General features: G+C 37.7%; 1 long non-coding RNA gene across 1 annotated transcript; it reads left to right on the top strand.

Annotated features, from left to right (window-relative positions):
- On the top strand, positions 1-26,436 carry LOC131508802 (uncharacterized). Its single transcript, XR_009260157.1, has 3 exons — positions 1-55; positions 6,979-7,057; positions 26,268-26,436. It is a non-coding gene; the product is annotated as an uncharacterized LOC131508802 (long non-coding RNA).

The following is a 26,436-nucleotide window of genomic DNA, read 5'->3' as shown; positions in this document are numbered from 1 at the left end:
GAGAGAGAGAGAGAGAGACTGTAGCAACATGGTAACATAAGGACGTGCGGCACAGGTAGGTGCCCCCAGTACTTTGTGTATGAGAGACTTTAAGGCAGTAGAAAGTCAGGGGGAAGTGGGCCTTTTAATTTTCTTTGAAATCCTCTAAAATCACACACAAGCACACACACACTGGTGCCATTTTGTTTGTCTTCTCTTTCTTTTACAAACGTAGCTACTGAATTGCCTTTTCTGTATCCGTGCAAGCCGCTGTTCTTCCCGTCGGCTGTTACTGCTGTTCCAGTAACTTTGGAAACTGCTACTTTGCAGTGATCTGACTTTTTAAAAATCATGGAGGAAGGAGCACCGGGGTGGCTCAGGTGGGTAAGCGTCTGACTTCAGCTCAGGTCATGGTCTCGCAGTTGGTGAGTTTGACCCCTGCATCGGGCTCTCTGCTGTCAGGGCAGCGTGTGCTTCAGAAATTCTGTCCCCCCCCCTCTTTCTGCCCCTCCCCCCTCTCTCTCTCTCTCTCTCAAAAATAAGCAAACATTAAAAACATAATAAAATGAAATAAAATCGTGGAGTAAATTACTTGGCGAGCAAACTAGTAATCACAGATACAGGAAATTCACTAAAAACATGTGGAAGAACTTACAATACGACCTAGCTCTCTTTGCTCATTGAGGAATAAAACTTATTTTTCCCATTTGTCCCCTGAATTGGCGAGAGTGATTTAAGACCAGGTAACAGACCTTACTCCAAGTTTTCTTACCCTTCACACATGGAAAATCATGAATCAGTATTTTCCTCTCAACGACAACAACAAATGCTTATTTTTAGATGAATTAGTAGAATAAAGAGTGGTGTCCCTCCAGATTCCCCTCCTTAAAACCAGGATGAGTGTTTAATTTTCTAATGACTGTGACTGGCCGTGGATAGTGGCACCTTTTGGACCATGGCTTAATCACTATTAGGTTCCCGTCGTTGGTTGTTTGGACAGAGGCAGAAGCCAAGGAGTTCAGTCATAGCTCGATAAATATGTTATAAAAAGCAGGCAGGCTATGATACCACAGCAGTCTCCCCAGACCAGGAATCAATTCTTGTCCAACATTTCTCTTACCCCTCCCTCCTACCATTGCTCCAAGATCATTGACATAAGGGATGAGGTTTTATGTTTCTATGGGCTTACTTACACCTAAGTTCAAGTCATTAAAAGTAGCTGCCTAATTCTCATTAACTCAACCATTTTAATTTGCTAACTGAGACGATATTTACTAATCCTTGGATTAGCAATGCTCAATACAACATGATTACTGTTTGCTAATCAGAACCTTCGCGTAATAACAGAAAACTGACAGTTGCTCGTGTGCCTTCTCCGCACTCCTGCTCCAGAGTGTTCATTAGCAACTCAGGGAAATATCCTCCAAAATTGAAGGAGACATGATGATTTTCAGATAGACAAAAACGGAGAATTAATTGCCAATAGATTTGCCCTGAAAGAAACGTTGAGGGAGACTCTCGGGCAGATGTATTAACAAACACTTGACAGAAACTAGGATTCACACAAAAATATGGAAATGAGGTAAATAAAAATAAAACATATTCTGTTCACGTTAACTGTCCTAAAAGGAAACTATTTAAAACAGAAGATGTACTGTGTACTTGTAGCACAAAGGAAAATAAAACACATAACAAAAAATGTATGTAGGATGGAGATAGGCATTGGGAATTTACTAATGTAAGGCCCTTACCACTGCATAGGAAGTAGTATAACATTATTTGTAGATTCTTATTGTCTATAAAGATATAGACCATAATCCCTAGTCTTATTTATTAATAAACCTTTAAAATATTTAAAGCTAAAAATAAATCAATAGTCTACATAAAATTGAATTTTTAAGAGTCTTATTAACCAAACATGGCAGACAAGGAAAAAGAAACAAAGAACAGATAGAAAAAAACAGGAGACAGCTATCCAACTGGTATTTTTATCCAACCTTATCAATAATGATGTTAAACAATCTATTAGGCCCAATGAAAATGCAGAGCTGGTCGAGTGAGATGAAAGAGGAAAGAGGAATACCCAACGTTAGGCGGTCTGCAACTCATTTTAAAAATAAAGGCATGAATAGGTTAAAAGAAAACTGATAGAAACGATCTAACATGACCACACAATTTTTTTTAACAAAAGAACTAAAACCGCTATCTTAATTCAGACACAATAGACTTTAGAACAAGGAACTTACCAGAACTAAAAAGGGATATTATGCAGCTTTAAGGGGTCAGCTCTCCAAGAAACTTAAACACTCTGAACACGTATGCATGAATCACAGAGCTTTAAAATATACAAAGCAACATTTGCTACAACTAAAAGGAGAAATATATCTGTCCATAATTATAGTTAGAGACATCAACACTTTTTCTCTCTCTAATTGATAGAATATGTATACAGAAAATCTCTCTGCCAATGAAGATTTCCTATTTCCATTTACTCAGACACAAAATCTCATGTCACCTTTAATTTCTCCCTTTCCCATATCTCATCTCTACAAAGCATTTATATATTAAATAAGCCCGTTCCTACTTACTGGAGGAATAGGTGTAATCTCTGAGAATCGTATAAAGTTGGAAAGCCACCCCTGCATAATAACACCTGCACACCTGGGGATAATAACACTATCAATATCTGTTAAGGATAAACAACCAACAGATATATTAAGTAGCAATTATTAGAAAACAAGACTTGAACTTGGAAAGAGAAAGTACCTTTCTTTCAATCTATTTCATCAAGATTATCACGTAGAGAGTAATGCATATGAAAATATTACTAAGCCCTCCTCATAGAAGAATTGCTGGTGTCTTGGGAAAACTTCACAAAAAACTCACTACTACTAAAATCGAAAGACCTGCCTGTATTCCAGGTCACTTTAAACTGTTTTACTGACATCAGCAATGTGTTCGCATTAGATATGTAAGCTTCCTCAGCTATCTGTAATAACATGTCCTACAAGACAAGAACACTGTCATTTTATTTTTCTTAGCTGTATACGCTATAAGGAACAGAAGCAAAAGATTAGATTAAGCTGTTTTTACTTAAACACATCACTGATGACTCATTATTTTAAAGATTTGCTTTTAATTTTTTTTGTCTTTACCATTTAGAAACTAACAGCATACCTTTGATTATGACCATGTAATTTCTTCTGCTTTGAAATAATGTGATAAATGAAGGTGACAAATCACTCCGAATTTATAACTGAAAGATTTTTAAGGAAAATCTGTCCATGATCTGGCTGTTGTTGATAATGCTGCTATAAACATAGGAGTGCATGAGCCCCTTTGAATCAATATTTCTGTATCCTTTGGATAAACACCTAGGAGTGCAATTTCTGGATCATAGGGTAGTTCTATTTTTAACTTTTTGAGGAACCTCCATACTGTTTTCCAGAGTGGCTGCACCAGTTGGCATTCCCACCAACAGTATAGGAGGGTTCCCGTTTCTACACAACCTCTCCAACATCTGTTGTTCTCTGTGTTGTTAAATTTAGCCATTCTCACTGGTGTGCTGATGAATGGATAAGGATGTGGGGTGCGTGTGTGTATACACACATATTTTATATATACATATACATTATATATGTACATATAATGGACTACTACTCAGCCATAAAAAACAGCGAAACCTTGCCATTTGGCTTGACATGGATGGAGCTAGGGTATATTATGCTAAGCAAAATAAGTCCTAGAAAGACAAATACCATATGACTTTATTCATGTGGTATCTTAGAAACAAAACAGATGAACACATGGGAAGGGAGAAAAAACTAAAGAGAGGGAGGCAAACCATACGAGACTATTAACCATAGAGAATAAAACTGAGGCTTGCCGGAGCAGAGGTCATCAAGGGATGGGCTAAATGGGTGATGGGGGTGTTAGGTGTAAGCGATGAATCACCCGCTTCTACTCCTGAAACCAATACTACGCTGTATGTTAACTAAGAAGAATTTCAATAAAAACTTGAGACAAAGAAAAGAAAATCTTGACAGTTTAAGTTTTAAAAAAAGACCTTGCAATATTTGAGACATCTGTAAGAAGACTGGTTTCCTTCTGAAAGCACAAGTATAGAGTGGTTAAAGAACAGAAGAGCTCATAAAACCTGGACAGCATGTTGACAGTGGGCTACGTGTTATCATGAAGTGACTGAAGCCAGAGCAGTTTTCACGTATCGAGAAAGAGTACAGGGCAGGGTGCCTGGGTGGCTCAATGGGTTGAGAGACTGACGCTTGGTTTCAGCTCAGGTCCTGATCCCAGGGTCATGAGATCTAGTCCTGTGTCCACCCGTGCAGCCTGCTTAAGATTCTCTCCCTCTGCCTTCTCCCCAACTTGTACTCACTTCCTCTAAAATAAAATTTTTTAAAAAAACTAATAAAAATAGTTTTATAAGAGTACAGGGAAGCCACGTAAGGCAGTAAAAGCTAGGCAGAGGACAGAAAAATAGGACTGTCCAAATCTACCATCAAGTTTCTAATCATTTAACTGAGCGATGAGTATGTATCTGTTGGCCGAGTTAGATACAGGCATGGAAATGACTGCGTAAAGACGGAGCTTTTCAAGGGAATAATGTAGAATGCTTTTCCCTATCACCTATACTTGTGAGTGGGCTGCAATTGGAAGTGGGGAGTAGGACTGAGTTTTGTAAGATAAGGAATAAAGTTGAAGCACCAGGTATTCACCACTGCTTAAAAAAAAAATAAAAGCCATCTGTGATTCCACCTCTCTGTCTCTCCATTTACCTTACTTCATTCTCTGGTTCTCTCCTGGTCTACTCACGTCCTGAGCTCGAACTCTTCTGCTCATTCACAGTATTGCTATGTATTGCTTAGCAGATACCTATTCCCTTCTCAGCACTCAGCTTGAGTTTAACACCCCCCACCTGCTCCGGCCCTCATTCAGAGCTCGCTGAAAACTTCATAGTCACTGGCCGCACACTTTTAAAAAATTGAATCTTGGGGCGCCTGGGTGGCTCAGTCGGTTGGGAGGCCGACTTCGGCTCAGGTCATGATCTCGCCATCAGTGAGTTCAAGCCCTGCGTCGGGCTCTGTGCTGACGGCTCAGAGCCTGGAGCCTGTTTCAGATTCTGTGTGTCCCTCTCTCTGACCCTCCCCCGTTCATGCTCTGTCTCTCTCTGTCTCAAAGATAAATAAATGTTAAAAAAAAATTTTTTTTTTAATTAAAAAAAAATTAAAAAAAAATAAAAAAAATAAAAAATTGAATCTTAAGAAGAACAGATCTTGACACATACATAAAAAATTGTGGCGAGTTATCCTGTGTTTTATTAAAAGTGTGCATGGGGCGCCTGGGTGGCGCAGTCGGTTGGGCGTCCGACTTCAGCCAGGTCACGATCTCTCAGTCCGTGAGTTCGAGCCCCGCGTCAGGCTCTGGGCTGATGGCTCAGAGCCTGGAGCCTGTTTCCGATTCTGTGTCTCCCTCTCTCTCTGCCCCTCCCCCATTCATGCTCTGTCTCTCTCTGTCCCAAAAATAAATAAATGTTGAAAAAAAAATTTTTTTAAAAAGTGTGCAGCCAATTTTTGTGCAATTCAATTTTTTAAAGTCTACGATTCTTTTATTTGTCTATTTCCTGGTTCTGGAACAATACCTGGCATATAGTAAGTACTTAATATCTGTTAAATGCATTTAAATATAGTCAAACGAGGAAGAGGGACTCTTGCTTGGAAACAGAGGTATTCTGAGATAGAAGACACAGTCTTGGAATATGAAGCAGGTACAAATTGGCTTGATTTCATTGCAAAATTCAGGGATTAGCATTTATTATCTTTAGGGCTCTGAAGTTTTACGTCTACCTGTTTTTCCTCCACACACATATTTAAATATGTACCTGGTAATTTGAATTTACAAATTGAAAAAAACAATGTCATAATTTTTAAAATTACAATATATGATATCAGTATACCTATAATAAAATACTCGGCAATTTTACATTTACAAGATAAATCCCATTTTATGTTAAAATTAAGTTGAATTTTATTCCATTCAATAAACTCTTCCTTTTACTCAGAAAAGAGTGCTAGCTATAAAATAGCTTGTAACTTTTACCTGCACCTGTGATGATGTCTAGTTTTATGAGTAAAATAATCATAGTGCTATTTGAATATTATTTCCTTAGACAGGAACTAATGTTTAAACTTCATGATATCATTTTCTATCATGATATTTGAAAGGTTTACATTTCACATTATTATTACCATGATATGGCTCTCAATCTCTACTATGTAACATTTAAAACCTATCAGATTATTTAAAATAATAGGGGGGAGTGTTCCCTTGTCTCAAGTTTCACATTATAGAGTTTATGTAACATATTATATTTTTACCTACCAGTGTCTTGTGTCTAAGCCTCAAGAGATGTTATGCCTGCATTACACATTCATGATCATAAAGGAATAGAAAATGTTCAAAGACGACTTTGTACACGTATATGCGTGCTTGAATGACACCAGGGCTGCCGGCTTCCCATGGAGTGGCAAAAGTTTTCTCTTGGTATTTTCATATCTAAATATTAACACCCTCAGTTGGTTTAGAAGCAGCTTCAGAGACATTGTGACCCTTTTGAAATTATGAAAAAAAGTCCAGTATTATAACATCCCAGTCTTTTTGCCTTTTATTCTCTAGCCCTTATACAACTTAAATTGTCCAATATCTATTTGAAATTTTGAAATTTTTGACTACATCATACTGAATATAAAATTGTATATATTACATTACATTACATTACATTACATTACATTACATTACATTACATTATAATTTCTTTCCTAAGGTCAGATAATTGTCTGGTTAAATCCAGGAGATAGTGATACACTAAGAAAATCGCTTTCATTGTAAATTCCATTTTCTTTGATTTGTTTATCTGAGTGACTTTACTTTTTCCTCCCATTTGTTTCCTCTGTATGTGATTCTTTACGAAAACGACGAGAAAAGGAAGCCAGGATGGTTCATATTGGGCTCCAGACTTCTCCTGTCACTCTCCTTTTGTTCACACCATTATCATCATTAGGAGGTAAGCTTGACTTCCCTTTCTGGCTTATCTTTTTCCTTTATAGAGATAGCATTTGCATGAGAGTTGAAAGGTTTATTACAGGAAAAAAAATCTAGGAGGGAAAAGATAAGCATAGCAGACTATATTGGCTCCCTAATATAGTTCTATTAGGTCTGCAGACTCTGACTGTTTAAATGAATGGAGTTACCCTTAACAGGTAGAATTCTAAATTTCTGTGCCCTCCTCTTTTTCTCGTTTCCAACCATGAAGGGAAATTTTTAATCTATGTATGGAAACATTTAAATTCTTTCTTAATAATGTGAGTCTACTCTATGTGCATTAGTTTCAAGGGACACTAGCATTAGTGTTCTCATAGGGATGAGTATTCTCTACTTTCTATAACTGAGCTATCCAAAAACTCATTCAAGGGGCGCCTGGATGGCTCAGTCAGTTAAATATCCAACTTTGGCTCAAGACATGATCTAGCGATTCATGAGTTCAAGTCCCACATAGGGTTCTGTGCTGGAGTTCAGAGCATGGAGCCTGCTTCATATTTTCTCTCTCTCTCTCTCTCTCTCTCTCTCTCTCTCAAAAATAAACATTAAGAAAAAAAGCTCATTCAAGCAGAGGTACGGTTATATGCATACGTGGTAATGTAGGTATTTCAAGTCATTAAATTTGCATTACAGATAAAGTGAGGAGAAAACACAGCTTAAATATATTGCCACTGTACTAAGAATAGTAACTTTTAAACTGATTTATTGGCCTAGAATTCAGGTAAGTATCATATATAGAAGACAAACAAAAAACACAAAAATATCTTGAGATATTACAAGGGTATATCAAAAGAGATTATTTGGAAAAAGAAGCTTATGTATTCTTAATAGAAAGAGTTTAAAAGAAACTATGATCCTACACGAGTGTTAGAAAAACTGGAGAGAAGTTCAAGGGGCAAGTCGGTTAAGTGTCCGACTTCCACTCAGGTATAGACCTCATGGTTCATGAGTCTGAGCCCCACATCGGGCTCTCTGCTGTCAGTAAAGAACCCACTTAGGATCCTGCCTGTCCCCCTTTCTCTCCGCCCTTCCTCCACCTATAAAAAATAAACATTAAAAAATAGATGAAGTTTAAGAAAGGTACCTCTGAAGATGTGGATAGTGGTTGCTCAAAGTCAGATATACCCAAGTGTAGGTCTTGGACTAGAGCATAGGGATGCAGGTTGAAAAGGTAGTTTGTGGGGAAATCTTCAGTGTTCACAGCAAAGGCAGACTGGAAGCTGGGGGATAAGTCCCAGAAGCTCCTGCATTTGCCACATACGAGTTTGTGAAGCCAACAATGAAATCGACAAACTGATGAATTCTCTAAGCTTCAGGACCTCCCAGTGATTACTGTCTCACTTCTGCTTTGTGAATCTCAAGCAAATTTTCATCACTGGACATTTGTAAGTAAGAACTATACATGGGGCGCCTGGGTGACTCAGGTGTTATGTGTCCAACTCTTGATGTGGGCTCAGTCATGATCCCAGGGTGGTGGGATCAAGACTCGCATTGGGCTCTATGCTGAGTGTGCAGCCTGCTTAAGACTCTCTCTCTTTCCTTTGCCCTTCTCCCCCACTCACACTCTCCTCCTACCCTCTAAAAAAAGAACTACACAAAAGCCATGCCTGTCAGGGATGGAAGTAGTGGTTATAGAGCCAACTTGACCATGAAGGCTACAAAGAATCTAGCATTTATTTTTTTGGTACATTCCAATAACTCTAGTAGCAGTAGGGTTATGAAAAGTCTAACAAAAACCTGAAACTTTCATAATTACACCAAATAGACTTGGAGGTGAGACTGATTAAGCAATCACAATTGAAGTCACTAGAGAGAAGTGTTTTACAGAAAGAATTAAACGAAGCAGAAACCAAGAGAAGCAGATGTGAGAAGCCAGATTATCCTGGAAAGAAAGGAAAAGGGTGAGATTAGTGACTCATGCAACTTCACTGGAAATTGTACTCTGGGACCAGATAAATTTTGTTATACCCTTGTGGCACATTTCTCTCCTTATTCTCTGGTAAATGTAGATATATGATACTTTCAACAAAAAGTACACTGACCAAGAAAATGTCCTGGCTAAATTACGTTCTTTTTTCTGTCATGCAATTAACTAACAACCCTGTTCTGTTTGTAAAAGGAACTGATCAATCAGCATAAACTGTAAATGAACCCACCGTAGACACAGACTATGTAGATTCACATTTTAGCTGTGCCACTCAGAGTGGCTCAGGGAGAATTACCTACTTACCTTGCCTATCTGTGCCTAAGTTTTTCATTTATTAATTGAGGACGCCATTATTGGAAGGTAGTACAAGGCTCAAATGATTAACTATTGATACAATTCTTAAGAGACTACCTGGTAAGCTTCAAGCAATTTTTGAGCTAATAATGACAGATTCAGAGATGGGCCAAAAAATCATTTTTGAACAATTCTATCTCCAAACATACCAGAGTCCAGTATCTTTATCATAAGTATTCCAAAAGAATTAATAAAAAATAATAATGAACCGTGGGAGACCTCATAGTCACTATCTAGAATTTGTCTTTACCATGTTGATGGGTCTTTCAAGTCTGATGCGTATTATCAGTTAGGAAGAGGCCACTGAAAAAGACCTCGGCCAACAAGTTTCCTCCCTTCCTTGAATCTCTATGGACTATCCGTTCTACATGTTAGCAAAACAACAAAATTGATCTCTACACCAGAAATCTGGGTAGTGAAAAGGTTTGAGAGATAATAAAATAGATTTTGTGGATACTTAAGTTTCACAATAGATAATTATTTTATAACGTCATTTCTTGTGAAGTTCTAGATTCTAACTGAATAATAAGGACATCTGTGAACCCTTAAGCATATGATGATTAACACTAAAAATTAGCAGTATACAAATATTATAAAATAATGAATAATCAATCTAAGTATTATTATGTACTTGGATACAATGCACATGTACAAGTTCAGTAAATTGTACACTTAAGAATAATACCTTATATTTTCACTAGGTTCTCAAAGTTGTTCTAAAGGTTACTATTTTTCAAATGTTTTATTTAGGATATCAGCTTGTTCTCAGTGGAAGGACCCATTCATGTCACTATCACACACATTATTGGAACCAGAACAATTTACTTTGTCTCTTTGTTTCTTTCCTCCCTCCTTTTCTTTTTATTTTTGATCCATAAGATTGTCAAACAGATAAACTCAACTTTTCCAAATTAGTTGTGAACCTGCTGATGTGTTCTAATAAAATCAACACTTTCCCTTTGTATGGGTTGATTCTTTTTTTTTAAGTTTATTTATTTTGAATGGGAGAGAGGGAGACAGCATGAGTGGGAGAGGAGTAGAGACAGAGAGAGAGAATCCCAAGCAGGCTCCACACTGTCAGAGCAGAGCCTGATGTGGAGTTTGAACTCACACACCGTGAGATCATGACCTGAGCCGAAGTCAGATACTTAACTGAATGAGCCACCCAGGTGCCCTTCTATGGGTTGATCCTGTCTTGTTCATTGAATTGCTTATAAGTTCATGCCTGATTTTGTTGTTTTTGCAGATTCTTCGAACATTTCCTGTTATTCTTTTACTTTATTCGTATTCTTCACCTTAGATTTCATATTATGATATCAACATTGTTAAACTGGCTTTCTTTATTTGCTCAAATTTCAAATTTTTAACTCTTATTCTTTTTATCTATTTTTAATTTTTAAAATTTTTTTTAATGTGTATTTCTTTTTGAGAGGGAGAGAGAGAAAGCAACCGAGGGAGGAGCAGAGAGCGACGGGGACAGAGGATCCGAGGCACCGAGCCTGATACGGGGCTCTAACTTGCCAACGTGAGATCAAGACCTGAGCCAAAGTTGAACACTTAGCTGACTGAGCCACCGAGTCGCCCGTATCTATTTTTTTTTTTCATTTGGCAGTTGCAAAGACCCCCAAATTTATTTTTTTCTTCTCTAGAAATCTAACCTGCGAGTTTCTCATTCAGCGAGCGGGTTTTCTTCTCTAGAAATCTAACCTGCGAGTTTCTCATTCAGCGAGCGGGTTTATATTTGCTCTCTTAGATTGCGTAGGGCAGACATTGCCACCACTGTGTCGCCAGCACAGTGTCCAGCACCAGCGAGAATGTCAAGAAACTCTGGGCTCAGCCTCTTCTCATTTACCAAAATTATTCCACTCATACTCAATCTGTCTTACTTCCCTCACCATCTTTACTTCTGTCTCAAATGGAACTAATCTTTTTTTGCTCCTCTTTTGTATAGAGTGTGAGCTTAATGTACATTACCTTTATTTTTGTATTTTTTTTGAGTGTAGTTGACACACGTTACCTGTTACATTAATTTCAGGTGTACAACATAGTGATTCAACACATTTAGACATTATTCTATGCTCCCCACAAGGGTAGCCACCATCTGTCCTCAGGCGTCACTATTACAACACTAATGACTGTATTCCTTATGCTGTGCCTTTGATTCCCGTGACTTAGTCCCTCCAGATCATTTACGCCTTTTTATCCACCCAACATCTCCACGTATTTCTTAGGAGCCTACATCTATGCCAGCATATTAAATTTAAAAACCTGGAAATATCTGTACTTCCAGGAGTCTCAAACTAGGGAAAGAAAGCTAAAATACAAAATTGCCACAATTTGGGATACGTTCTGTAGTAAAAGAAGCTTCGAGGTACTTTTGACATCAGAAAAACAAAAAAGGCAGCTGTGGTCTTTATGCTGCCTGGGAATTTAATGAGGTCGGAGGTGAAATGGGTAGGGGAGGCTTCGCCTTTGTTGATCTGTAAATAATTAGTGCAGTTCTAACGGGCAGAAGAAAGGAAGTCTCCCAGGGAAAAGGCCAGTACATGCAAAGAAGATGAAAGAAACCAGGGAAAGATGTATGAACTGCAATTGGAGACTTAGAAGGTAGATTAAGGGCTATCTGAAAGCCACCTCGTTGGGGACGGGATTTGTACAGTCATGGCCTTCATTTAGGTCAGGTTGGTGGCGTGAAGATCAGAGTTTGAGTAATTATAACACTGAAATAGGCAAACACTACAAACCAGGGCTTTTTATCCCAGGGATCTAGTTGCTCAACATTTGCTAGCACACTACTGACTTTATCTCAAGTGTAACGAGGAATCATTAGAAGATTGCAAATTAGGGTGTGACATCTAATTTCCTGTGGCTGCTGTAACAAATTGCCAAGCTATCATGGTAGCTTGAAACAACCTTTATAAACATACACTTCCGGAAGTCAGAAATCCAAAATGGGTGTCAAGGCTAAAATCAAGGTACCTGCAGATCTGCTTTTCTTTGGGAGACTCTAGGGAAATACTCTAGGCTTCCTTGCCTTTCCACCTTCTAGAAGCTGGCCATATCCCTTGGCTCATCAAAACTGCTACCTCTGCACTGTCAGCACGGTGTCGAGTACCATTTCTTATTCAAAACCACCACGGTCTAGAAGAGTCTTTCTTACAATACATCAGTCTGACACTCCATCCTCCCTCCCTTTTCCACTTATAAGCATCCTATGATCACTCTGGGCTTGCCTGGATAATCCAGGATAACCTCCCCATATCGAGGTGAGCTGATTAGCAAACTTGATTCTGCCCTCAATCTTCCTCTTGCCATGCAATATGTTTATAGGTTCTGGGGAGTAGGACATGTACATCTTTGGGGAACCATTCTATACCTTCTGTTGCCTTCAATAAAATATTTTCTAGAAGTGGTACAGAAGATGGCCTGGATGCCATGTTAGAAGGCCTGGATGACAATATCTCAGTGAGAGAAGATGGGAGCTTGAATTAAGTTAATGGAAGTTACAGTAAAAGTGGTGAGGATAATTGATGACTTCTTTGTTGGACATAATGGTATGGAGAAAATGAAAGAAGGTGAAGCCTTAATACAATGCAAAACTCTATCAACAAGGCATGATATTATTTCCATTTCCATTACAAACAAAAGTTATCAAATGGAGTTTATATTTTGGTAAAATTGTCTATTTTGTATTAGATTGCAAACCAAAACTGCAGTGTAATAGAAACATTGTGTAACTTATCAAATCCTAGCAAGTAAAAGGCAGTTACCCTGGTTCTTCAAATTTTTCCTCTGTGCCTTTCCTCTTGCTCTATAACGTTCTGTCCATGGCTTTGCAATAAGTAACAATGGATTGGAGAAACAAATATTGCTTACTTCTTTATATAAGTATACTCTAAAACCCACTCTTGAAGAACTCATAATAACTTTAATTGGTTCCTGGAGCTGGGATAAGAGCCTATATGCTTTATATCTCCAAAACAATAGCAAAAACTACCTATAAAACAGTTATGGAAATGAAATATTTGCTACTGTTATAAGAAGGTGCAATTGTACATATTCTTAAAATAGTGAGATAAAAATAATTTAGTGTATGTCAGGGGAAGAAGAAAGCCATGTGTCTGGCTCTTACCAGTTATCAGCGGGAAGGATTGATTAGGTAATACCTGTTCTTCTAAGCCTAGTTAAAACCAACCAACCAACCAACCAACAAAAAATGTTCTTTTTATGATCAAAAAATTGCCAGTTGTAGTATTCCTAAATCTTTTCAAAGCGACAGAAAATGACTATGTTGCCAGTACAAAGTAGATGTTCAACAAATATTTACTGAAGAAATAAATTAACATAAAGCCAAAGAAATATTTCTCAAAACTCTTTAAAGCTCCAGAAATATACATTGATAACTCTTATAATACCACATATTAACATTTGTAGACATTGAACTTTGGTCACAGAACTAACCCAAGTCACTGTCATATCTACAACTGTCACACTGTCCCCAAATTTTCCCCTTGCTGCCATTCTTGACCCTCTTAAATCCACACCCATGTAACATCATCATTAGTAAAAACAAAATACAGTCATACCTCTCCTGCATGAAACCCTCTAGTGGCTTCCCGCTTCACTGAGAACAAAATTCCCAACCTGTGGTCTCCAGGGTATATCCTGACTGGCACCTATTTAGACAATGAGCCTCAGAACCTTCCTGGAATGTGCTGTCCCCAGATCCTGGCCTGTCAACTCTGAAGAAAGGCTCTCCTCCTTATCTAAAGTAATTCTCCTTCTCATCCTACCAAGGTAATCACCTCATTTCATATTATTCATGGATCTTAAATATCTTAAACCTTTTAGATTAGATCTATCATTATTAATCTATGTTTATCTCATTTCCTTGTTTATCTCTGGTTTACTGCCTCCTTCCCCCCATTAAAATCCAAGTGTCACGACAGCAAGTTGTGTTTGTTTTTGTTCATTGTTCTATCTCTAGGTAAGCCCTCAGCAAATATCTTTGTGTGATTTAATGCATGGTATTCCCTTTAAGTATAATAAATGCAATCTTACACAAGCACCAATTCATATTGTCTGATGAATTTAAAACTGACATCCATATATTCACCTCCGTTAAAATTTTACATAAATGAGACTCTTTTCACTGTTCAGGTAAGAAATATATAAAGCACGTTTTTGCTCATTTAGTTCTCTCTCTCCACATCATCTTAACCTTCAGCAAATTCTCTGGGCTTTATCCTCAAAATATATCCAGAATGTGACCAGACTCCCCCTATACCTCTAGTAACATGATCCAGGGAGCATCAACTCTTGTCTAGACTCCCATAAAGGAAAAAAAATATACATATCATGTAGGTTGAGAGTTATACAAGACTGAAGCTTAATGAAAAATATATTAAGATATAAAATGGGATTTTTTTATCCTGACAGGTATAAAATAATATCTCATTGTGGTTTTGATTTGCATTTACCTGATAGTTAGTGATATGGAGTATCTTTTCATGTGTCTGCTGGCTATCTGCATATCTTTTTTTTTGGGGGGGGGGGAATGCCTATTTATGGCTTTTCCTTTTTTAAATGGATTATTTGATTGGGGGGGGGAGTTGAGTTGCATAAGAATGAGAAAGACAAGAAGTAACAAGTGTCAGCAAGGAAATGGAGAAACAGGAATGCTTGTGCACATACGTTACATAACGTGAAAATGTAAATTGGTGAAACCACTGTGCCAAACTATGGAGGTTACTCTCAAAGTTAAATATAGAAATATTTTGTGATCTAGTAATTCCGCTACTAGGTATTTACCCAAAGAAAATGAAAACACTAATTTGAAAAGATATACGCACCTCTATGTTTATCACAGCATTATTTATAATAGCCAATATATGGAAGTAACCCGTGTCCATTGATAGATGAATGGACAAAGAAGATGGGAGATACACACACACACACACACACTGGAATATTACTCAGCCATAAAAAAGAATGAATTCTTGCCATTTGCAACCAAATAGATGGATCTAGAGAGTTATAATGCTAAGTGGAATAAGTCAAACAGAGAAAGACAAATACCCTATGATTTCACTTATATGTGGAATCTAAAAAACAAATGAACAAAGAAACAAACAGAAAACCAGACACTTAAATACAGAGAACCGGGGGTCACCAAAGGGAAGTTTTGTGAGGCGGACAGGAAAAATATATAAAGTGGATTAAAATGTACCAATTTCTAGTTATCAAGTAAGTCACAGGGATGAAAAGTACAGCATAGGTAATATAGTCAATGATATTGTAAAAATGTTGTTTGGTGATAGATGGTAACTATACTTCTCTTGATGGGCACTGAGTAATATAGAATTACCCAATAACTACATTGTACAACTGAAAATTTTATAATACTGTATGTTAATTATATTTCAATAAGAGAATTGGGATTTTTTCAGCATACACATGGTGTTAAAGCCATGAGTATCTCTCTTAAGAGATTTAGTTTAGATTGGATGCAATGCTACTAGGCTTAGTGTTTGAAAAGAGGAAGAAGTACCAGAAAAAGATATTAAGAAGTCAGATTCAGTGAGATTTATGAAACGCCAATAAAATGTATTCACCTAGAACCAAAATTAGCAAGAGTTTCAAGCAGGAGCGACTAATCAACTATATTACATGTGCTGACAGACCAATTAAGATGAGGGCCAAGAGTTGAACATTGGATTTAGCAACTCTGACAAAAATAATTTCAGTTTAGTGATCAGAATCAAAGCTTGAATAGAGTGAATTCAAGAGAACATTAGAGCTTAGTCATCTTGCATAACTGAAAATTTACATCAGTTGAACAGTAACTCCCCATTTCCAGCTTCCTCCAGCCCCTGGCAATCGACTTTCTATCTCTTTGTGATCCTGATTTCAATTCCTGTGGAAATATATCCTGAACAAGTCCTAAATATCTGTTGTATAAAATAATATCTATAGTTAACAATACTCCATTTGTACTTAAAAAAAAAACTGTTAAGAGACGGGCACCTGGGTGGCTCAATGGGTTGAGTGTCTCTTGATTTTGGCTCAGGTCACCATCTCGTTGTTCATGAGCTTGAGTCTCGGTTCTGAGCTGACACAGTGCTCCTGCTTGGGATTTTCTCTCTCTCCCTGTCTCTGCCCCTCTCCTACTTGTGCTGTCTCTGTCTCTCTCTCAAAGAAACATTTTAAAAAATTATTAAGAGAATAAGTCCTATGTTAAGCGTTAACAAGCAAACAAAATCAAAGGGCTATAAAGAAACTTTTAGTTGTGATGGATAGGTCTATCACTTTGATTGTGGTAATGATTCCCTCCAGTATATGCATATGTCCAAACTCATCAAACTGTAAACATTAAATATATGCAGTTGTCTGGGGCACGTAGGTGGCTTAGTCGGTTGAGGTTCGGGCCCTTAATTTCAGCTTGGGTCATGATCCCAGGGTTGTGGGATTGAGCCCTGTATTGGGCTCTGTGCTAACAGTACAGAGCCTGCTTGGGATTCTCTTTCTCTGCCCCTCCCCCACTCATGTATGTGCTCTCTCAAAATAAACATTAAAAAATAAAATAGACATATACAGTTTTTATCAAGTATATCCCAATAAAGCCAGGGATGGGGGAGACCATTATGGGAGAGAAAGCTTAGTGGTTCTATAAAAATATCTTTTAAGGACCTTGCTATAAATGGGGTTATATTTACTCTAATTTCTCCATTTTCCACAATGAATGGACAATGGTTTTAATCGGCTTTAGAGTAAGGATTGAAGTATTTGTAATTTTACTCTCTGGCTTTTTCTTAAAAGTGTAAAAGCAGTTAGTTGACTATAGAACATCCATTCCCATTCTTTGAAAATTCCTTAAAGGGTCATCAATCCTGAACTCATCAGATACTATTAATGCATGTCAACAAAGCTGTATAGCTTGTGCTTATCTTTAAAAGTAAGGCTTTTTTGTTTGAATATTCAAAAATGAATTTACTATGAATAATTTAACGTCTTATTTTCTTTTTTAGTATAACAATAGATAATTATTTTATTATTCAGCCTCTGTTCCACATTCAATGGGGGAAAACACATTTTCCCCTAGTTTTTTCTTTTTCTTTTTTTTTTAACTCTTTGAAATTATATGTGCTTGGTCGTACAGCTATTAAAATGTGTCTTTCCTTCATAGCCAAAAAACAAACAAGAAAACCATAAAATTTGGGGTAAGTTTTTTTCCTAAGAACTATTAAATTCTATTTGAATAGTAAACTCACCTTGCACATTATTCAATCAGAACTAGAATTTATAGGACTGATTAACCAGGAAATAATTGTTCGATCTTATCAAGAAAAACTCAGAGGTAAGTAACTTAGGATCAGTATTTATCCAAGTACTTCCTCTTCCTCCTGTAGGTCAGAGGATGAGCTGGATTATACCAGGTGTTTTGTGAAGCTTTTTTATAACATAGCTATGCATCCAAGATATTTAGTTTCTTGAGGATCTTAATCTTGCTATCAATATTCAAAGAAAGGCACTATGTCTTTTTTAAATGTTTATTTATTTTGAGAGAAAGCACGAGTAAAGGAGGGGTAGAGAGAGGAGAGAATCACAAGCAGACTCTGCTCTCTCAGCTGTCAGCAAAGAGCCTTATGGGGCGGTGGGGGGTGGGGGGTGGGGTCCCATCTCATCATGAGCTGAACTGAAATCAAGAGTTGGATGCTTAACCAACGGAGCACCCTAGGTGCCCTGAAAGGCACTACATTTTTAACTCAGCACATACTAAATGTAAGATGTAGTACCAGGTGCTAAGCAAATAACTATATAAACTCATGGGTAATCATCACAATATTCATGTTTCTATGCTAACTACACTTTGTAATACACTAGTTGTATTTTGAATATGTAAAAATTGGCTCAAACTAAATTAATGATGTCTGCTGTTAGAGTTAGTAGTCTAAGTCATGAAACGATAGGACATTCTCATCAGTAATAATCATTTTCCTAATTCTACATTCCATTGAAATGAGGTAATTCAGACAAGTTTTGTATCTTACTATTTTTAAAAATAAGCATCATTTTACCTAATTGTTTTTCCTAATGGGCTGAACTGTTTCCCCTTCCTGTTATAGGTGGGAAATAAGCTGGATTAGACCTGGTGTCCCTTGAGGTTTTTCTTTAATATGGTCATAACCATGAGGCACCTGGGTGGTTCAGGGGGTTGAGCCTTGGATTTGGTCTCAGCTCATGATCTTGCAGTTTGTGAGTTCTAGCCCCACATCAGGATTGCTACTGTCAGTGTAGAGCCTGCTTCAAATCCTCTGTCCCAAAGTCTCTCTCTGCCCCTCCCTTGCTTATGCTCTCTCTCTCTCTCAAAAATAAAAATTAAAAAAACTCATATATGGTCACAGCCATGTGTCCAAGCTATTCAATTTCTTTCTGATCTGTAACATTTTTCATGAAGACCTGCTTAAAATTATATTTTATACTCACTGGGAAGAGATGTTGCTAAATAGATTCCATTACATAGATGTGCTACTAATATTCACGACTTATCCTGAAAATCAACAGCCAGAAGCTAAGAGGAAAAAATTAGTTTGCAGCTACCTGTCAATTAAAACTTACGTGGGGGCGCCTGGGTGGCGCAGTCGGTTAAGCGTCCGACTTCAGCCAGGTCACGATCTCACGGTCCGTGAGTTCGAGCCCCGCGTCGGGCTCTGGGCTGATGGCTCAGAGCCTGGAGCCTGTTTCCGATTCTGTGTCTCCCTCTCTCTCTGCCCCTCCCCCGTTCATGCTCTGTCTCTCTCTGTCCCCAAAATAAATAAAAAACGTTGAAAAAAAAAAAAAAAAAAATAAAACTTACGTGGAGTCTCAGGAGAATATGAAAAAAAGGCAGGAGATACACTAACCTTCAGAAATCTTGACAGTGAGGAGGGAGATGGTCTAAGTCCCAGAAATACTTAGGTCTTGATTACAATGCATTTCAGAAAGGCTCTAGATTGGCCCAACCATCAAGAAGAAGTGTCCCCTGTAAGGACTTATTAGTGTTTCCTGTTGATGATCGGTATGATTTTGCAGTCATCCTTTATAGCAAAGAGTAATATTTTAACATTGTTACAAACAAAGACTATAGAAGGTCATTTTAGGATTAAAAAAATTCAACCTTCCTTTGAACTCTTACCTACATCACCATCATCAAAATGGGAATCAGTACTTCAATGGATCAAAACAGGATTCAAATCTATTACATTTGGGGTTTTATCTTTTCTTTATGATGATAAAGCATTATAATGGAGAAGATATCTTCATTGTTATCTTCCCCCGTTGACTAATCATGTAATAATTCTTTAATTCCCTCATCTACTCAGTCCATCTGTGCTTCCTGGATTTAATACCCTCAAGTTTAAACGTTCTTGTTTCCTCGCATATTATGGTTTAAACAACCTGTTAAAAAGTTTAATATTGCTCTCTCAATATCGATAACAACAGAGGGACAAAAATTGCCTTTCTCACAGTTCAGAACAATTTGGTAAACTTCAATTAACCAGCAATACCATCATTTCAAATTTAAGAATTATATTACTTTAATTAAACGATCTTAGCCAAAAGTTTCCTGTAGTTACTACTAGATATAACAGTTCTACAAAGGTGTATATCATCATTTAATAATTTAATTAAGCAGGGGATTAGTAAATTGTCACTGTTGTATAAAAAGTATTCTTAAGTAAGCCTGACCCCTAATGAAAGACTCTTCTGTTTTTGTTTTAGTTTTGGAAACAGCATGAGTGGAGCAGATGGGCAAAGAGAGAGAGGGAAAGGGGGGGGGGAGGAGGGGAAGGAGGGAGGGAGGATCCCAAGCAGGCTTGACACTCAAATACAGAGCCTGACACGGGGTTGATCCCATGACCATGAGGATCATGACCTCAGCCGAAATCAAGATTTGGATGCTCCACCTACTCAGGCATGCAGGAGTCTCAACATTCTTCTGCTGTAAGACAAAATTCTCCAGAAAATGTGGATTTTCTATCAGTTCAGACTAGTCAGATTGCAGTTGACAGTGTGGCAAATTGCAAAAATGACCATAGCACTCCACCAGTCTTCTCCTTTACAGTATGACTTAGCAGTTCTTTGCATCAAGAAACGGAATTTATTTCTCCACCCCTTGAATTTGGGTTGGCTCTGTGACTTCCTTTGCCAAGAGAATGGTGGCAGATGGCATAGTGTAGAAGTTCCAAGCCTAGACTGCAGAAGGTCCTGCTCTCTTCCTTTCCTTCTCCTGGAGACCTACCTGGCTGCCATTTGAACAAGACTGGACTAGCTTTCTGAAGGTAGATAAACCATATGGTGCACAGAAAAGGCACCCACCTGCAGTCTTCCTAGTCCAACTGAGCATTAGCTCGTATGGTACCTGACTACAAAGATGTGCAAGGCAGTGCAGCCAACATCATGCACCTACCTACCGTTACATCAGCAGACTTGCCTAGTTGACTCACAGACTCTTAAGCAATAATAAAATGTTTTAAGACAATTAAGTTTTGTGGTGCTTGGTAAGCAGCAAAAGCTAACTGATCCAGGTGGAAAGAAACCCAAGAAAAAGGGAGAAATCATTGTAATCTTAGTGAAATACATCAGGACAGCTACAGGAAAGTCAATGATGAAAGCCCCTTAGGAACTACTAGAACCCAGGGGTCAATCTTATGCTTCTTCTTCTATATATCAGTCAACTAAGGCTAGGGTTACATTGCACGAAAGGACAGCTCTTTAGCAACACTACTGAGAACACTGTCAGAAAAAGAGGTTTAGGAAAGATATCCATCGCAAACTCTTCAGTTGTGAGAAGACCTGTGGTTTTAGTCATAGATAGTACATTATCCATTAATACCCATCCCTCCTACTACACAGACCACTTCATGACTCCTCATGTATATTCTGAAACCCCACCCACATCACAGATGTGAACCTGTCTGTGTATCCAAATTTCCTCTTTCATCCTGTTTCGTACTTTAATACCCTAACTCCCAGCTGATTTTGGCAAAATCATGTAATATTCTTTCACAGTAACAATATGTAGAAAGTAGAAGAATCCCTTTTTAATATTCAAGAGTCTGAGAATCCATGCAACTCAAGGAACCCACTAAGTGCAAGGTAGCGTAAGCAGGAATATACATTCTTTGAATGTCAGGTCAATTCATGTTCTGGCACAATCACATTATGACTGATCTTTACTAAGCATGTGTTCATGAAATTCATGTAAATTCAGGTAAAATAAAGACTTTTTGTTTTGAAGTCTGAGACCTGAATCACTGACTCCATTTTTGTTGGAAATAAGTGAGTGATCTTGCTCAAAGTGATATGACCTAAAAAGTATGTTAAAATGTTTTACTAGAAAATATATTTGTTATGCAAAACCAAGTGAGAATAGAAAGATATTTTTTAAATTCTCATTATTCATGAATGTTAGGTGTGAACATTTTTAGATTAAAAATTATTGTTAGACGTAGGTCTAAACTTAAACACAAAATCAAACCTTTGAATCTAGTCAGTTTTTGAAAGGGTAGCATTCTGGTGACTCCATCAATGATAATCAATGGTAGTCAGCCATGTCAATATAATCTTGTGCAAATGGAGGATGGTAATCAATTTTCAAAAGAGTAAGGTTTTAGTCGATTTGGTGGCTCTGAAGAGATGCATGTTGTGCGCGTTTTGCGTTTCATGTTGGAATTGAACAGTCTACACAATTTTGTAACCATATATATGATATATATTGTATACACACACACACACACACACACACACACACACACACACACTCTCTGGAGGGTTCATATCATATTATTTTCAAATGATCCATTTCATCTAATGTCATTGTTTTTACAAGATGAGTTTTATAATGTATGGTAATTTAAAATTGCTTGAAGAAAATATGCTGAGAATTTTGTGACAAAAATATAATGTATCATATACATTGTAAAATGCTACATCTAGCTTAATCATATATATATTTACAAAATAAATTATTGGACACCTATTACTTAATATTGATTTCTTCTTTGTAAATGCTTTCTGTTTATGTCTGTTATCTGTCCATTTATAAAGAAATAATTGAATTATCAAAACATATATCCTTCAAGCAACTGTGGACAAAAAACAAATACAATTTTTAAAACCAGTGGCATTTCTAATGAAAGGTATTTCACTGAAGAGCCCTGGTGAATTTTATCTAAAACAATAGTGTTTAGAAACAAGTATTTGGTGACTGGATGTGCTCAGTGTTGTTGAATACAACTGCTTCTAACCTTCTCAGCAAACAGAGCTAGGAAATACACATTTGTACATACAAGACATCTATACTCACCTATCTCTTCATCAATACTCAACACCGCGAGTTCATACCAATAACTCCAATTTCAGTTCAAATTTAAAAGCTTCATTTAATTTTCCCCCCTTGCTTTATTTGTTGTGCTTCTCTCTCACTGTGGTACCCAGTATTCAGAATAAAATAAATTTGCTTGATCTTTTCAGTCTTAGACTATCAAAAGACAAATGCATCTGTGATTTTTTGGGATGTTCTCAGACACGTCTCCACAAGAATTCTTCAACAAGGACTTCATTTTGCCTTCATTCCTGAGAGTTGCTATTTTTGGGGTATGGAATTCTGGGTTGAACTATTTTTTCCCCAGGAATTTTAAGATGTAATTCCATTGTCTTTTGGCTTCCATGGCTTCTGAAAAGAAAAAACCATTGTAATTCTAATCCCTATTCTTCTCTATATAATTTTTTTCTTCTAACTTCAAAATGTTTTCAGCTTTATTGAGGTATAAATGACAAATAGAAATTGTGTATACTTAATATGTACACTTGATGTTTGAGTATATGTAGACACTATAAAATGATCCCCCCAATAAAGCTACCTAGTATTTGTATCACCTCACATAACTTTTTTTTATGGTGAGAGTACTTCAGATCTACCCTTTTAGCAAATTTCAAGTATACAATACAGTATCATTAACTGGAGTCAGCATGCTGTATGTCAGACTTCCAGACCTATTCATCTTTCATAACTGAAACTTTCTCCCATTAAATAAACATCTCCCCATTTTCTTCATCACCCAAAGTCCTGGCAGCCCCATTCCTCTCGGTGCTTCCAGAAGTTCAACGATTTTAAATTCCACATATTTGTCTGGCTTATTTCACTTAGTGTAATACCCTCCAAGTTCAAGTAGGAGTCCAATCGCAGACATGTAAGGACGTTTGATATTGTCCAACAGCTTTTGGATGTTCTGGGGTTGACTGTTGCTACTGTTAGTTCTTTTCTCATTTTGTGTCAATCCTAGGATGTCTTATATCTACTGACAAGCCTGCCAAAACCTTTTTTGTCTTTCTACCTGTTATTGTTGTTACTGTTTCCATTGACTCTTTCCTCTGCTTTCCATCTTGCTCCTCTTATTGGTAAAGGATGTCCATCCTGTGCACTCGATGCCTTTACATGGTAAGCATTGTTATTTTAACACCCTTATCTGATAGTATCAACATCTGGTTCTTCAGTTGAGTATATGTTTATTGTTCTGTCTCTTGACATTGTGATTTTGTGTTTGCCTCAAATTTTTTTATCAAATCATGGTCATCATGCGAAAACAGGAACACTGAGTTATATAGCATTTACCTCTGAAAATGGACATACCTGTTCCTGTGCTAGATTTTTAGTTTTAGCTAGAGTTAGTTGAATCAACCTCTTCCAGAGTTGGGCTGATTTTGATATGTGTTGTTAATCTGGGTAACTTCTACGCATCCACTTCCATTTGTTTCTTGCATTACCTGTGGTTAGGATGTTGGCTTGGTTGCTGTAGGGGTTTTCTTCAATGCTGCTGTTCCATGTTTAAGTTTCAAACTTCCTGGTGACTGGTGCCTAAGAGGGAAGCTCTATGTATGTGTCCCTCTCCCAATGGCAGTCTGTGGCTGCTTATTACTCAGTGTTTGCTGCCATGCCAGTGGAGTCAGGTGCCAGGGGAGTCTAGGTTGGGGTCTCAGAGATGTGTCTTTCGTAGTGATACTACTCTTACTCCTATGGAGGCCAAACTCTACCTTTTTTGGCAGCTATTTTGTGGAAGAGGATTTCTTGTCTTTTCTTCAGAAGTAGGAAATCTCTCAATTTTCCCACCATTGGCCTGTTGTAAAGATTTTTTTTCCTTTTTGTTTTGTCTTTAGTTCCTCTCCACTAGCCACACAGGATCCTCACAGGTGCTCACAAAGATTGCCGCCCTTCTCCAGTAGCTTAAGATGCTTGTTCTGCAGAACAAAAAAATTGTCCTTGTGGACCATTTTTTCTTCCTTCGATGGCAGCAACTTTTATCCTTCAGTTCTGTACCACTCATGGAGGCTTTATTCAGTATGTGCCTCACCCCTAATCATCTTCGTAGCCAGTAGAGGTCTCTGAAGAAAGTCTGTAAATGCATCCTAACTCCCTTTGTGTCTGAAGCTCAGAGGGGCCATAGACACTCCCCCTAGCGCACGCTCAATGTTCAGCACATTTTTAAGTATTGTAGCTCAAATATTTTTATCCACTCATGTGGTGCTTGGTGTCCATTTTGCTCATGTTATGCCAAGGTGACCCAGGGTTTGTATTCCATTTCTCTTTGGAGGAGCTGGTTTTTCCAAAGAGTTCAGGCTATTTGCTTGCCCTGCAAACTCTTCTCTTCAATAACCTGAAGAAAATTTATGAAAATGTATGCTCTTGTAGTTTATCCAGCTTTTCCTTCTTGTGAGGACAGCAGCGGCCGGTGTTATCAGCTTTCCACCCCGTTCATGGGAGGGGTACCCAGAAAGACGATTTTGAAACTTATTCCACATGGTTTCTTAGAGGACCCCAGTAACATTAAGCCTCTACTGCCCACAGCATTATACCCACTCCTCAATGACCCTTTATTGATTTTTCATACTTTCCTGTCACCTTCTCCTGCTTTCTCTACTCTGCACATCTTTCTGGGATTTACTCCTAAATAAAACCACCATCACTAAAGTCTTTTTAATACTATATTCCAGAGGGACTCAAAATAAGACACATGTGCTTCACCTCATGTCAAAACTTAGTTGTCCTCACGGAGCTGAAGTCATGCCTAGAACTGGGAAATAAATGTACTCATAGATCTAATGTATGTTTGCTTGTTTTTTTGCACTTAATTTTTCTATTTCTCTCCCCCTCTCTAAAGGAAGGAAAATCATTTTTATGAGGCATAATGTATAACCTCTGTGTATAATTTCTACTGCTTAAGAAACCTACCCTTTCTTCCATGCAACAACTTGCCATATTCTGGATAATTCTAATACATTTTTTAAAACAAGTTTGGTGGAAAGGACTTCACTTAGTATCAGCAGTAAGGTAGTAAGCTATCTTTCTAACATTGTTCTAAAATCATTTGTTTTGGGGGCACCCGGTGGCTCCATTGTGTCTCACTTTTGATTTTGACTCAAGTTACCATATCACAGTTTGCCGGGACTGAGCCCCACATCAGGCTCTGTGCTGACAGCATGGAACCTTCTTGTGATTCATTCTTTCTTTCTTTCTTTCTTTCTTTCTTTCTTTCTTTCTTTCTTTCTTTCTTTCTTTCTTTCTTTTCTTTCTTTCTTTCTCTCTTTCTCTCTTTCTCTCTTTCTCTCTTTCTCTCTTTCTCTCTTTCTCTCTTTCTCTCTCTCTCTCTCTCTCTCTCTCTCTCTCTCTCTCTCTCTCTCTCCCTCCCTCCCTCCCTCCCTCCCTCCCTCTGCTATTTCTTATAAATTCTGTCATGAATTATATGTTTTTGTTTAAAATTATCCATGTACAAAGACATTTAGAAAATATGTTTCTAAGTTAAACAAGAATTTCATTTAACTATACTGCACAAACCCTAAAAACATCTCATTCCAGGGACTGGCTCAGTCAGCTGAGCGTTGGACTTCGGCTCAGGTCATGATTTCGGGGTCTACGAGTTCGAGCCGTGCGTCAGGCTCTGTCCTGACAGCTCAGAGCATGGAGCCTGCTTTGGATTCTGTGTCTCCCTCTCTCTGCCACCACCCCCCCCCATTCATTCTCTGTC

This window comes from Neofelis nebulosa, chromosome 4 (assembly GCF_028018385.1).
Source record: "Neofelis nebulosa isolate mNeoNeb1 chromosome 4, mNeoNeb1.pri, whole genome shotgun sequence".
Lineage (NCBI taxonomy): Eukaryota > Metazoa > Chordata > Mammalia > Carnivora > Felidae > Neofelis > Neofelis nebulosa.
This window is presented reverse-complemented; position numbering and strand designations above follow the sequence as displayed.